Source organism: Triticum dicoccoides, chromosome 1A (assembly GCF_002162155.2).
Source record: "Triticum dicoccoides isolate Atlit2015 ecotype Zavitan chromosome 1A, WEW_v2.0, whole genome shotgun sequence".
Taxonomy (NCBI): domain Eukaryota; kingdom Viridiplantae; phylum Streptophyta; class Magnoliopsida; order Poales; family Poaceae; genus Triticum; species Triticum dicoccoides.
Genome location: NC_041380.1, coordinates 175,989,717 through 176,004,604, shown reverse-complemented (window position 1 = coordinate 176,004,604; position 14,888 = coordinate 175,989,717).

Here is a 14,888-nt window from a genome sequence, read left to right as displayed (position 1 = left end):
TAGTTGACTAGCTCGTTGATCAATAGATGGTTACGGTTTCCTGACCATGGATATTGGATGTCGTTGATAACGGGATCACATCATTAGGAGAATGATGTGATGGACAAGACCCAATCCTAAGTATAGCACAAGATCGTGTAGTTCGTATGCTAAAGCTTTTCTAATGTCAAGTATCATTTCCTTAGACCATGAGATTGTGCAACTCCCGGATACCGTAGGAATACTTTGGGTGTGCGAAACGTCACAACGTAACTGGGTGGCTATAAAGGTACACTACGGGTATCTCCGAAAGTGTTTGTTGGGTTGGCACGAATCGAGACTGGGATTTGTCACTCCGTGTGACGGAGAGGTATCTCTGGGCCCACTCGGTAGGACATCATCATAATGTGCACAATGTGATCAAGGAGTTGATCACGGGATGATGTGTTACGGAACGAGTAAAGAGACTTGCCGGTAACGAGATTGAACAAGGTATCGGTATACCGACGATCGAATCTCGGGCAAGTATCGTACCGATAGACAAAGGGAATTGTATACGGGATTGATTAAGTCCTTGACATCGTGGTTCATCCAATGAGATCATCGCGGAACATGTGGGAGCCAACATGGGTATCCAGATCCCGCTATTGGTTATTGACCGGAGAGTCATCTCGGTCATGTCTGCATGTCTCCCGAACCCGTAGGGTCTACACACTTAAGGTTCGATGACGCTAGGGTTATAAAGGAAGTTTGTATGTGGTAACCGAATGTTGTTCGGAGTCCCGGATGAGATCCTGGACGTCACGAGGAGTTCCGGAATGGTCTGGAGGTAAAGATTGATATATGGGAAGTCCTGTTTTGGTCACCGGACAAGTTTCGGGGTCACTGGTATTGTACCGGGACCACCAGAAGGGTCCCGGGGGTCCACCGGGTGGGGCCACCTGCCCCGGGGGGCCACATGGGCTGTAGGGGTGTGCACCTTGGCCTATATGGGCCAAGGGCACCAGCCCCAAGAGGCCCATGCGCCAAAGGATAAGGAAAGGAAGAGTCCTAAAGGGGGAAGGCACCTCCGAGGTGCCTTGGGGAGGAGGGACTCCTCCTAGCCGCACCCTTCCTTGGAGGAAGGGCCAAGGCTGCGCCTCCCCCCTCTCCCTTGCCCCTATATATATGTGGGGGGTGGGAGGGAAGCCATACCAATGTTCTGGTGCAGCCCTCCCCTTCTCCCAAGTCCTTCTCCTCTCCCGTGGTGCTTGGCGAAGTCCTGCAGGATTGCCACGCTCCTCCACCACCACCACGCCGTTGTGCTGCTGCTGGATGGAGTCTTCCTCAACCTCTCCCTCTCTCCTTGCTGGATCAAGGCGTGGGAGACGTCACCGGGTTGTACGTGTGTTGAACGCGGAGGTGCCGTCTGTTCGGCACTTGGTCATCGGTGATTTGGATCACGACGAGTACGACTCCATCAACCCCGTTCTCTTGAACGCTTCCGCTTAGCGATCTACAAGGGTATGTAGATGCACTCTCCTTCCCCTCGTTGCTGGTCTCTCCATAGATAGATCTTGGTGACACGTAGGAAATTTTTTGAATTTCTGCTACGTTCCGCAACAGTGGCATCATGAGCTAGGTCTATGCGTAGTTTCTATGCACGAGTAGAACACAAAGTAGTTGTGGGCATTGATTTTGTTCAATATGCTTGCCGTTACTAGTCTTATCTTGGTTCGGCGGCATCGTGGGATGAAGCGGCCCGGACCGACCTTACACGTACTCTTACGTGAGACTGGTTCCACCGACTGACATGCACTAGTTGCATAAGGTGGCTAGCGGGTGTCTGTCTCTCCCACTTTAGTCGGATCGGATTCGATGAAAAGGGTCCTTATGAAGGGTAAATAGCAATTGGCATATCACGTTGTGGTTTTTGCGTAGGTAAGAAACGTTCTTGCTAGAAACCCATAGCAGCCACGTAAAACATGCAAACAACAATTAGAGGACGTCTAACTTGTTTTTGCAGGGTATGCTATGTGATGTGACATGGCCAAAAGGATGTGATGAATGATATATGTGATGTATGAGATTGATCTGTTCTTGTAATAGGTATCACGACTTGCATGTCGATGAGTATGACAACCGGCAGGAGCCATAGGAGTTGTCTTTATTTATTTATGACTTGCATGTCAACTTAAACGTCATGTAATTACTTTACTTTATTGCTAAAGCGTTAGCCATAGTAGTAGAAGTAATAGATGACGAGACAACTTCAAGAAAACACGATGATGGAGATCATGGTGTCATGCCGGTGACAAGATGATCATGGAGCCCCAAGATGGAGATCAAAGGAGCTATATGATATTGGCCATATCATGTCACTATTATTTGATTGCATGTGATGTTTATCATGTTTATACATCTTGTTTACTTAGAATGACGGTAGTAAATAAGATGATCCCTCATAACAATTTCAAGAATGTGTTCTCCCCTAACTGTGCACCGTTGCTAAAGTTCATCGTTTCGAAGCACCACGTGATGATCGGGTGTGATAGATCCTTACGTTCACATACAACGGGTGTAAGACAGTTTTACACATACAAAACACTTAGGGTTAACTTAGACGAGCCTAGCATGTGCATAGACATGGCCTCGGAACACAGAAGACCGAAAGGTCGAGCATGAGTCGTATGGTAGATACGATCAACATGAAGATGTTCACCGATGATGACTGGTCCGTCTCACGTGATGATCGGACACGGCCTAGTTGACTCGGATCATGTAATCACTTAGATGACTAGAGGGATGTCTATCTGAATGGGAGTTCATAAGATGAACTTAATTATCCTGAACATAGTCAAAAGGTCTTCGCAAATTATGTCGTAGCTCGCGCTTCAGTTCTACGTTTTAGATATGTTCCTAGAGAAAATTTTAGTTGAAAGTTGATAGTAGCAATTATGCGGACTAGGTCCGTAAACTGAGGATTGTCCTCATTGCTTCTTAGAAGGCTTATGTCCTTAATGCACCACTCAGTGTGCTGAACCTCGAACGTCGTCTGTGGATGTTGCGAACATCTGACATACACGTTTTGATAACTATGTGATAGTTCAGTTGAACGGTTTAGAGTTGAGGCACCGATGACGTTTTTGAAACGTCGCAAAACATATGAGATGTTTTGAGGGCTGAAATTGGGATTTCAGGCTCGTGCCTATGTCAAGAGGTATAAGACCTCCAACGATTTTCTTAGCCTACAAACTAAGGAGAAAAGCTCAATTGTTAAACTTGTGCTCAGATTGTCTGAGTACAACAATCGCTTGAATCGAGTGGGAGTTGATCTTCCAGATGAGATAGTGATGTTTCTCCGAAGTCATTACCACCAAGCTGCTAGAGCTTCGTGATGAACTATAATATATGAGGGACATATATGATGATCTTTGAGATATTCGCGATGTTTGACACCACAAAAGTAGAAATCAAGAAGGAGCATCAATTGTTGATGGTTGGTGAAACCACTAGTTTCAGGAAGGGCAAGGGCATGAAGGGATACTTCATGAAACGACAATTCAGCTGCTGCTCTAGTGAAGAAACCCAAGGTTGAACCCAAACCCGAGACTAAGTGCTTCTGTAATAAGGGGAACAGCCACTGGAGCAGAATTACCCTAGATACTTGGTAGATGAGAAGGCTGGCAAGGTCGATAGAAGTATATTGGATATACATTGTGTTGATGTGTACTTTACTAGTACTCCTAGTAGCACCAGGGTATTAGATACCGGTTCGGTTGCTAAGTGTTAGTAACTCGAAATAAAAGCTACGGAATAAACGGAGACTAGCTAAAGGTGAGCTGACGATATGTGTTGGAAGTGTTTCCAAGGTTGATATGATCAAGCATCGCACGCTCCCTCTACCATCGAGATTGGTATTAAAACCTAAATAATTGCTATTTGGTGTTTGCGTTGAGCATAGACATGATTGGATTATGTCTATCACAATACGGTTATTCATTTAAGGAGAATAATGGTTACTCTGTTTATTTGAATAATACCTTCAATGGTCTTACACCTAAAATGAATGGTTTATTGAATCTCGATCGTAGTGATACACATGTTCATGCCAAAAGATAGTAATGATAGTACCACCTACTTGTGGCACTGCCACGTAAGTCATATCGGTATAAAACGCATGAAGAAGCTCCATGTTGATGGATCTTTGGGCTCACTCGTTTTTGAAAAGTTTGAGACATGCGAACCATGTCTATTGGTGTATATGCATGAAGAAACTCCATGCAAATGGACCGTTTTGACTCACTTGATTTTGAATCACTTGGGACATGCAAATCATACCACATGGGCAAGATGACTGAAAGCCTCATTTTCAGTAAAATGGAACTAGAAAGCAACTTGTTGGAAGTAATACATTTTGATGTGTGCAGTCCAATGAGTGCTGAGGCGTGTAGTGGATATCGTTATGTTCTTACTTCACAGATGATTTGAGTAGATGTTGAGTATATTTACTTGATGAATCATGAGTCTGAATTATTGAAAGGTTCAAGTAATTTCAGGGTGAAGTTGAAAGATCATCGTGACAAGAGGATAAAAGATCTATGATATGATCATAGAGATGAATATCTGAATTACGAGTTTGGCACATAATTAAGACATTGTGGAAATTGTTTCACAACTAATACAGCCTGGAACACCGTAGCGTGATGGTGTGTCCGAACATCATAACTGCACCCTATTGGATATGATGCATACCATGATGTCTCTTATCGAATTACCACAATAGTTTATGGGTTAGGCATTAGAGACAACCACATTCACTTTAAAAGGGGCACCACATAATTCCGATGAGATGACACCGTATGAACTATGGTTTAGAGAAACCTAAGCTGTCATTTCTTAAAAGTTTGGGGCTGCGACGCTTATGTGAAAAAGTTTCAGGCTGATAAGCTCGAACCCAAAGCGGATAAATGCATATTCATAGGACACCCAAAACAGTTGGGTATACCTCCTGTCTCAGAACCGAAAACAATAAGGGATTGTTTCTAGAATCGGGTCCTTTCTCGAGGAAAAGTTTCTCTCGAAAGAATTGAGTGGGAGGATGGTGGAGACTTGATGAGGTTATTGAACCGTCTCTTCAACTAGTGTGTGGCAGGGCACAGGAAGTTGTTCCTGTGGCACCTACACCAATTGAAGTGGAAGCTTATGATAGTGATCATGAAACTTCAGATCAAGTCACTACCAAACCTCGTGGGATAACAAGGGTGCGTACTACTTCAGAGTGGTACGTGATCCTGTCTTGGAAGTCATGTTGCTAGACAACAATGAACCTACGAGCCATGGAGAAGCGATGGTGGGCCCGGATTCCGATAAATGGCTCGAGGCCATAAAATCCGAGAAAGGATCCATGTATGAAAACAAAGTGTAGACTTTGGCAGAACAACTCGATGGTCGTAAGGCTGTTGAGTGCAGATGGATTTTAAAAGGAGGACGGACAATGATGGTAAATGTCACCATTAAGAAAGCTCGACTTGTCGTTAAGATGTTTTCCGACAAGTTCAAGGAGTTGACTATGATGAGACTTTCTCACTCGTAGCGATGCTAAGAGTCTGTTGGAATTATATTAGCGATTACTGCATTATTTATGAAATCTTGCAGATAGGATGTCAAAAACATTGTTTCCTCGATGATTTTCTTGAGGAAAGGTTGTATGTGATACAACCGGAAGGTTTTGTCAATCCTGAAAGATGCTAATAAGTATGCAAAGCTCCAGGAATCCTTCTAAGGACTGGAGTAAGCATCTCGGAGTTGGAATGTATGCTTTGATGATGATCAAAGATTTTGGGTGTATACAAAGTTTATGAGAAACTTGTATTTCCAAAGAAGTGAGTGGGAGCACTATAGAATTTCTGATGAGTATATGTTGTTGACATATTGTTGATCAGAAATGATGTAGAAATTCTGGAAAGCATATAGGGTTATTTGAAAAGTGTTTTTCAATGGAAAACCTGGATTAAGCTACTTGAGCATTGAGCATCAAGATCTATAAGGATAGATCAAAACGCTTAATAGTACTTTCAAATGAGCACATACCTTGATCTTGAAGGTGTTCAAGATGGATCAGTCAAAGAAGGAGTTCTTTCCTGAGTTGTAAGGTATGAAGTTAAGACTTAAAGCTCGACCATGGAAGAATAGAGAGAAAGGACGAAGGTCGTCCCCTATGCTTAAGACGTAGGCTCTACAGTATGCTATGCTGTGTACCGCACCTGAAGTGTGCCTTGCCATGAGTCAGTCAAGGGGTACAAGAGTGATCCAAGAATGGATCACAGGACAGCGGTCAAATTTATCCTTAGTAACTAGTGGACTAAGGAATTTTCTCGATTATGGAGGTGGTAAAAGAGTTCGTCGTAAAGGGTTACGCCGATGCAAACTTTAACACTAATCCAGATTATTCTGAGTAGTAAACTGGATTCGTATAGTAGAACAGTTATTTGGAATAGCTCCAAATAGAACGTGGTAGCTGCATCTAGGAGATGCATAGAGATTTGTAAAGCACGCACGGATCTGAAAGGTTCAGACCCGTTCACTAAAAACCTCTCTTACAAGCAACATGATCAAACCCAGAACTCATTGAGTGTTAATCACATAGTAATGTGAACTAGATTATTGACTCTAGTAAACTCTTTGGGTGTTAGTCACATGGGGATGTGACCTTGAGTGTTAGTCACATAGCGATGTGAACTGGATTATTGACTCTAGTGCAAGTGGGAGATTGTTGGAAATATGCCCTAGAGGCAATAATAAATTGATTATTATTATATTTCCTTGTTCATGATAATCGTTTATTATCCATGCTAGAATTGTATTGATAGGAAACTCAGATACATGTGTGGATACATAGACAACACCATGTCCCTAGTAAGCCTCTAGTTGACTAGCTCGTTGATCAATAGATGGTTACGGTTTCCTGACCATGGACATTGGATGTCGTTGATAACGGGATCACATCATTAGGAGAATGATGTGATGGACAAGACCCAATCCTAAGCATAGCACAAGATCGTGTAGTTCGTATGCTAAAGCTTTTCTAATGTCAAGTATCATTTCCTTAGACCATGAGATTGTGCAACTCCCGGATACCGTAGGAATACTTTGGTGTGCCAAACGTCACAACGTAACTAGGTGGCTATAAAGGTACACTACGGGTATCTCCGAAAGTGTCTGTTGGGTTGGCACGAATCGAGACTGGGATTTGTCACTCCGTGTGACGGAGAGGTATCTCTGGGCCCACTCGGTAGGACATCATCATAATGTGCACAATGTGATCAAGGAGTTGATCACGGGATGATGTGTTACGGAACGAGTAAAGAGACTTTCCGGTAACGAGATTGAACAAGGTATCGGTATACCGACGATCGAATCTCGGGCAAGTATCGTACCGATAGACAAAGGGAATTGTATACGGGATTGATTAAGTCCTTGACATTGTAGTTCATCCGATGAGATCATCATGGAACATGTGGGAGCCAACATGGGTATCCAGATCCCGCTGTTGGTTATTGACCGGAGAGTCATCTCGGTCATGTCTGCATGTCTCCCGAACCCGTAGGGTCTACACACTTAAGGTTCGATGACACTAGGGTTATAAAGGAAGTTTGTATGTGGTAACCGAATGTTGTTCGGAGTCCCGGATGAGATCCCGGACGTCACGAGGAGTTCCGGAATGGTCCGGAGGTAAAGATTGATATATGGGAAGTCCTGTTTTGGTCATCGGACAAGTTTCAGGGTCACTGGTATTGTACCGGGACCACCGGAAGGGTACCGGGGGTCCACCGGGTGGGGCCACCTGCCCCGGGGGGCCACATGGGCTGTAGGGGTGTGCACCTTGGCCTATATGGGCCAAGGGCACCAGCCCCAAGAGGCCCATGCGCCAAAGGATAAGGAAAGGAAGAGTCCTAAAGGGGGAAGGCACCTCCGAGGTGCCTTGGGGAGGAGGGACTCCTCCTAGCCGCGCCCTTCCTTGGAGGAAGGGCCAAGGATGCGCCTCCCCCCTCTCCCTTGCCCCTATATATATGTGGGGGGTGGGAGGGCAGCCATACCAATGTTCTGGTGCAGCCCTCCCCTTCTCCCAAGTCCTTCTCCTCTCCCGTGGTGCTTGGCGAAGCCCTGCAGGATTGCCACGCTCCTCCACCACCACCACGCCGTTGTGCTGCTGCTGGATGGAGTCTTCCTCAACCTCTACCTCTCTCCTTGCTGGATCAAGGCGTGGGAGATGTCACCGGGCTGTACGTGTGTTGAACGCGGAGGTGCCGTCCGTTCGGCACTTGGTCATCGGTGATTTGGATCACGACGAGTACGACTCCATCAACCCCGTTCTCTTGAACGCTTCCGCTTAGCGATCTATAAGGGTATGTAGATGCACTCTCCTTCCCCTCGTTGCTGGTCTCTCCATAGATAGATCTTGGTGACACGTAGGAAATTTTTTGAATTTCTGCTATGTTCCCCAATAATAACCCATACCCGTGTACCCATATACCTGCGTAAAATCTGTTAAGTAGGCCATCACTAATCACTACTCATATATCTAATCTAACTTCCCACAAAATCGGTTAGTCCACGAGATACATGTAGCCCACATACACACGTACATGGAATGATAGAACATAGAAGGAATCTGCGTGATTAGGGTGATTTGGCTTTGGTGAATAATGAATAGAGATCACGTCCCATATTCTAAGAGACGGAGATTGATATCCTTCTGTCTCCTCCTGATCTCATCTCGGCTCCTCGCCTCCTCGTGCATCCCTAGTCGCTGCTGCCATTGCGTCCAGCTACTCGCTGCCTCGCCGTTGCCAGCGCTTCAGCCGCTCGGACGCCATGGATCTTGGGGATGAGGACCATAGCTTGCGCGAGGACGGCGACCAGGAGAAGGAGATGCAGCTCGCGCTCATGCGGACTGAGTCAGACGGTGGCAACCACCAGGGCCAGGAGTGAAAGTGCGTTATGTCGACTAGAGGGGGGTGAATAGGCGATTTTTATGAAAGTCTTCAGAACATGGGAGTTTTGAAGACAAACAATAAAATTAAACCTATTACCATGCAGCGGAAGGTAGACTACACTAGGCAAACCATAGTCAAGTATTCAATGAATTGAAAGCACAAAGACTAATAGCAGCTAGGTAGTAAGGATCGGGTAGGAAGATATTGTGAAGCCAAACAGAACACGCAATCACTCAGTGAAGACAAATGATAAACCAAACATACAATCACTTCACAAGGAAAACAGTAAGTAAAGTGAAGTGAAGATAAAACTAGTGACTCGTTGAAGACAATGATTTGTTGGACCAGTTCCAGTTGCTGTGACAACTGTACGTCTGGTTGGAGCGGCTAGGTATTTAAACCTTAGGACACACAGTCCCGGACACCCAGTCCTGAACACGCAGCTCAGGACACCCAGTCCTCACCGTATTCTCCTTGAGCTAAGGTCATATAGACCTTGCCCAATCACTCTGGTAAGTCTTCAAGGTAGACTCCCAAACCTTCACAAACTTCGTTCACTGGCAATCCATAATGTCTTTTGGAAGCTCAGAACGCGACGCCTAACCGGCTGGAGGATGCACAGTCCTCAAGTGTAATAAGTCTTCAGATCACACAGATAAGAAGACTTAAGTGATGCCCAATTCTCTCTGGCTCTGGTGGTTAGGGCTTTTATCCTCGCAAGGAAATCTCTCTCAAAGGCTTCGAGGTGGGTTGCTCTCAAACGACAAAAGCCGTACTCTCAATCTGAGCAGCCAACCGTTTATGGTTGTAGGGGGTGGGCTATTTATAGCCACTTGGCAACCCAACCTGATTTGTCCGAAATGACCCTGGGTCACTAAGGAACTGACACATGTTCCAACGGTCAAATTTCAAACTCACACGGCAACTTTACTTGGGCTACAAGCAAAGCTGACTTGTCCGACTCTGGACAAGATTCGTTCTCATAGTCTTCACTCGAAGACATAGGTTTTTGGTTCAGGCATCACTTCAGTCATTCTGACTGGTTCTCTTGGACCCCACTTAACAGTACGGTGGTTCCTATGACTCAACACAAAAAGAAAAAGAACTACGAAAGATCTAAATCTTCGAGCTCCATAGGCTTCATATCGTGTCTTCTCTTGTCATAGTCTTCAATGTGAATATCTTCATATACCACCTTTGACTTCAATGTCTTCATACATTTTTAGGGGTCATCTCTGGTAGTAAAACCGAATCATGAGGGACTTCTACCTGTGTTATTCTGCAATTCTCACAAACACATTAGTCCCTCAACTAGGTTTGTCATCAATACTCCAAAACCAACTAGGGGTGGCACTAGATGCACTTACAAGGAGCATGGGCATGGCGCGGCTACCCTGGTCCCAAGCCTAACACCATCGTTGGGTGGTGCCGTCCGTCTCCGTCCGCCAGGAAAGGGCCAAGCCCCGGGCCGACGTAAAGGACTTCTACCTCCTGCCTCGGCGTCCATGGTGTAGCCCCGTCACAACACTTCAAGCCGGCCGCCTCGCCCTAGCCCGCTTAGTCGACCCTCTACTGTCACCAAGCACAAGAACAAAAGCAAGGCTCTTTTGGCATGGTGAGTTTGAATTTTGTGTATGATTTTATGCATTCATAGACTATACATAGATGTATAGATATGTGATGATACGATGTTTTTTCCTGCATATATAAGTTGATAAGTATTGGTTTTCTGCCTATGCATGATGTATATAGCTGCTGTGATGAATGAGATCTTTTTATATAAGAGAAAAAATGTATTTGTAACTGAGATGAGCTCAGCGTAGCAAATTGTGTGCTAGTACGTACATCAGACCCTGTGTGATTTTTTAGCATTGTAATAGCAGAGATAGAATCGGTGGTGGCAGATTTTAGATCTATTTAATGTGAGGTGGTAACTGATCATTTCTTCTTTTGTAAGCATGTACCTTCCCAGGGGTAAAAATGCAGAGACATTCTAACTTGTTTCAGACTATTTACAGTTAACAAAATACAGTAAGATTCAGGCCTATTTAAGACAACACTGCAGATGCACGTTTTGGTCAGAAAAATGATGAGTTGCAGTTAATAAAAACACAAAGTGCTATACAAATCGAAATTAACTCTGCCTGCAAAATAAAATCGTTCGACCGAAAAGAAAGTAATGCTGAAAACAAAAAATTAACTATTTATAGTTGCTGCGATGAATACACTTTTTTTGCATATATATATATAGATGATATGTAGAGATGTTACGATGCATATATGAGCATCGTACTTTCAGTGCACATATAGAATCAAGTATTATATTAAGAAGACTACAAGAATTTGATGTATTTTTTCATTTATGCTCTTTTTGCAGTGGTACAAGTTCAACCAGCCAGGTAGATGCTCCTTGTGACGCATCTGCCCCAATGGATGAAGATGCAGATCATGTCATTCTTTTAGATGATGAAGATGGACAGGAGGAGGAGGTGGAAGAGGTCAATGAAGCAGGCAAACGGAAGCTAACTTCTAAAGTTTGGTTGGAAATGAAGAAGATGAGGATCAATGGACAATGGAAAGCAAAGTGTAACTATTGTCACAAGGAACTTGCTTCAGGACCTAGAGCAGGCACAAAGCATCTTGCTTCTCATCTAAAGATTTGTACTCTCAAGATGTTGAAGATGAAGGGAGGCAAAACATTGAGTCAGCCATCATTGAGGATGAATGCTAAGGAGGACGGTAACGTTTTTTTTGGAGAGCTATACGTTTGATCAAGAGGTTGCTAGAAGAGAGCTTGGTAACATGTTGGTGTTGCATGAGTATCCACTGTCTATAGTGGACCATGCTGGTTTTAGGAAGTTTGTTCATGCACTTCAGCCACTATTCAAGCTACATACAAGAAATACTATTAGGTATACTTTGCCATGGGTTTATTTGATTTATTTTTGTTTATCTTGTTCTATGCAATGAAGAGGTAACATATGGTATCCTCTTCTTTTTTCTTTTAGGCAAGATATTGAGGAAGATTATAACCAAGAAAGAAAGAAGGCAACTGATTACATGACTATGAACCAATCTAGGGTTGCTATCACTACATATATGTGGACTGCGGACCACCAAAAGAAGGGATATATGGCTATTACAGTTCATTTCATTGATGAATCTTGGAAGCTTCGGAATGTTATCATGAGGTACTACTATGTGTTGTTGTATAGTATGTGTTGCTGATCATATACTGTTGTTTATGATGTGCTGCTATTTATGATGTGCTGCTGTTTATGGTGTGTTGCTGATTAAGAAGTGTTGCTGTTTAGTATGTGTTGCTTTCTATGAAGTGCTGCTGTTTATGACTATATGTTGCTGAATACTGCAGGTTTGTATATGTTCTAGCTCCTCATACATCTGAAGTGATATGTGAAGTGCTCTATGATTCCCTGCTTCAATGGAATATTGATGAAAAACTGATGACTGTGACTGTGGATAACTGCACCACCAATGACAAGGCAATTGAGATGATTATGGGGAGGATAGGGAAGGAGAAGCTCCCTTTGGAAGGTACTCTGCTGCATATGCATTGTAGTGCACACATCTTAAATCTTATAGTTAAGGATGGATTGGATGTTATGAAGTCAGCTATAGAAAACATTAGGGAAAGTGTGGCATATTGGATAGCAACAGGAAAAAGGATAGAGAAGTTTGAGGAGATGGCTAAGTTTAAAAAAATTAAAATAACAAGAAAGTTGATTCTTGATTGCAAAACTAGGTGGAACTCCACTTTCATGATGCTAGAAGTAGCTTTACCATACAGAGTTGTTTTTGAACGTGCAAAACAAGTTGACAAACAATATGAGCATTTACCTAGTGATAAAGAATGGGAGTTTGCTGCAGAGATGGTGGAGAGACTTGGCTTATTCTATGAGATAACAAAGTTGTTCTCCGAAACTAATTATGTGACTGCTAATGTTTACTTCCCTAGAATCTGTGAGATTAAAATGAAAATGAGATAGTGGGCCACTTCTAGCAACCCAATTATCAAAAAACTCTCTGTGGAAATGACTACTAAATTTGAAAGTATTGGACGGACATTCAAGATCTAATGGGGATGGCTACACTTCTTGATCCTCGGTACAAGAGGCATATGTTGACTGCTTGCTTTGCGATGCTTCATGGCATTGAGCCATCTTCTTATGAGTGTGTGGAGTTGGTTGATGCATTAGTAGCTAGACTACATTCACTGATAGAGGAGTATGAAGTGGAAGTAGATGAATATAAACCATGTGAAGAATTGCTTTCTTCAATGAAAGCTCCAGCCATCATGAATATTTTCAATGACATTGTTGCCAAGCAAAGTCCTGCAGCAGCTCGGCTACAAGGTGAAATAGATATGTACTTGACAGATGGCCTAGTGCCATACACAGAAGTATTTAGTGTGTTGGATTGGTGGAAAGTAGCTGGAACAAGATATCCAACATTAAGGAAGGTTGCCAGAGATATATTTGCCATTCCCGTGACAACAGTTGCTTCAGAGTCGGCATTTAGCACAAGTGGCAGAATACTTAGTGAGCATAGGAGCCGCCTAACTCCTAATATGGTGGAAGTCTTGGTGTGCTCCCAAAATTGGCTTAGAAACAAATGCAAAGGTGAGCAAATAATGTAATTTGTTTAAACTTACTCGTTATTTAACTATTGCTAATCATTGTTTCATCATCTCTACAAATTGTTTGTTCTAGATGTTCATAAAGGAGATGCTAGCTTTTGGACATGCCTTCAAGACATTCAAGAGGGGATGCAGGTTAGTATTCACCAACACATTTCCTTTGCCAATTGAGTATTTGAGTGCATATGCTACAAGAAAAATTCTGAAAAATGACTATATTCATGTTTCCAACCAAGACTTGGCCCTTTGAGATGTAGAGAGATGGACTCCGTGAGTTATGCTCAAGATTGAAGACTTATTGCGCCAAGGTCTTCGTTATGCTATTGTCGGATTGGTTGAGTTTATTTTAATTGAACTAGTTACAATGTCGAAACTTTATTGGGATGCTCATTTTGTGGCCTTATGTACGATCAAATTACCTGCATACTTTGTCGTGATTTTGTGACTTCAAATAAATGACTATGTGTTGCTGCCTATGAATAAGTGATGTTCTTTACGGGAATGTATTTTTGTTTATGATATGTTGCTGTTACGAGTAAGTGCTGTTTTTTATAAGAATGTGATGTCGTTTATGATGTGTTGTTGTTTATAAGTATGTGATGTTGTTACGATGCGTTGATGTCTATAAATTATGTTGATATGTTGTCGTTTATGCTTATTTCTTGCACAAGTTGATATGTGCACACGTGGGTATTTTTACCCGTGGGTACCCATTGACCCTGCAGGGTGATGGGTATGGGAAAAAATTGTACTTGTTGACGGGTATAGGTACGGGTGATGGGTAAGCTCAAAGGGGATGGATAAGGGTATGGGATAACTCCACCCGTACCCAAACCTGGCGGGTGCCATCCCTGCTGGCGTTGATAGTTTCTGTATATCCCTCGTTCTTGGGCCCTTGATTAGTTGCTTCCGCATTGCGTGGAGAGTCCAACGTGCGGCCCATTCACCACAAACCCAACACGGGCCCAAGAACGAGGCACCTGGTCGCCACACCGACTCCCCTGCACGGTGCACCCGGGGCACGGAGTATCCGCTCGCCCATGTTCTCCTCAAGTGGTGTGGCCCACATGTCAGGGAGCAAACAGTGCACGGACCAGGTCCATAGAAACCCCAACCCTTCCTCCAGGCGCCAGCCAGTTTTTGGCGGGAAGAATTGGCGCCAAGCCGCCGCCACCTTCCCGCCAACAGTACCCCCCTCCCCCTTTTCATCCCCAACCCGAAACCCTTGCCTCTCTCACCGCGCACTCAGACGCCAGAACCGCCCCCCCCCCTTC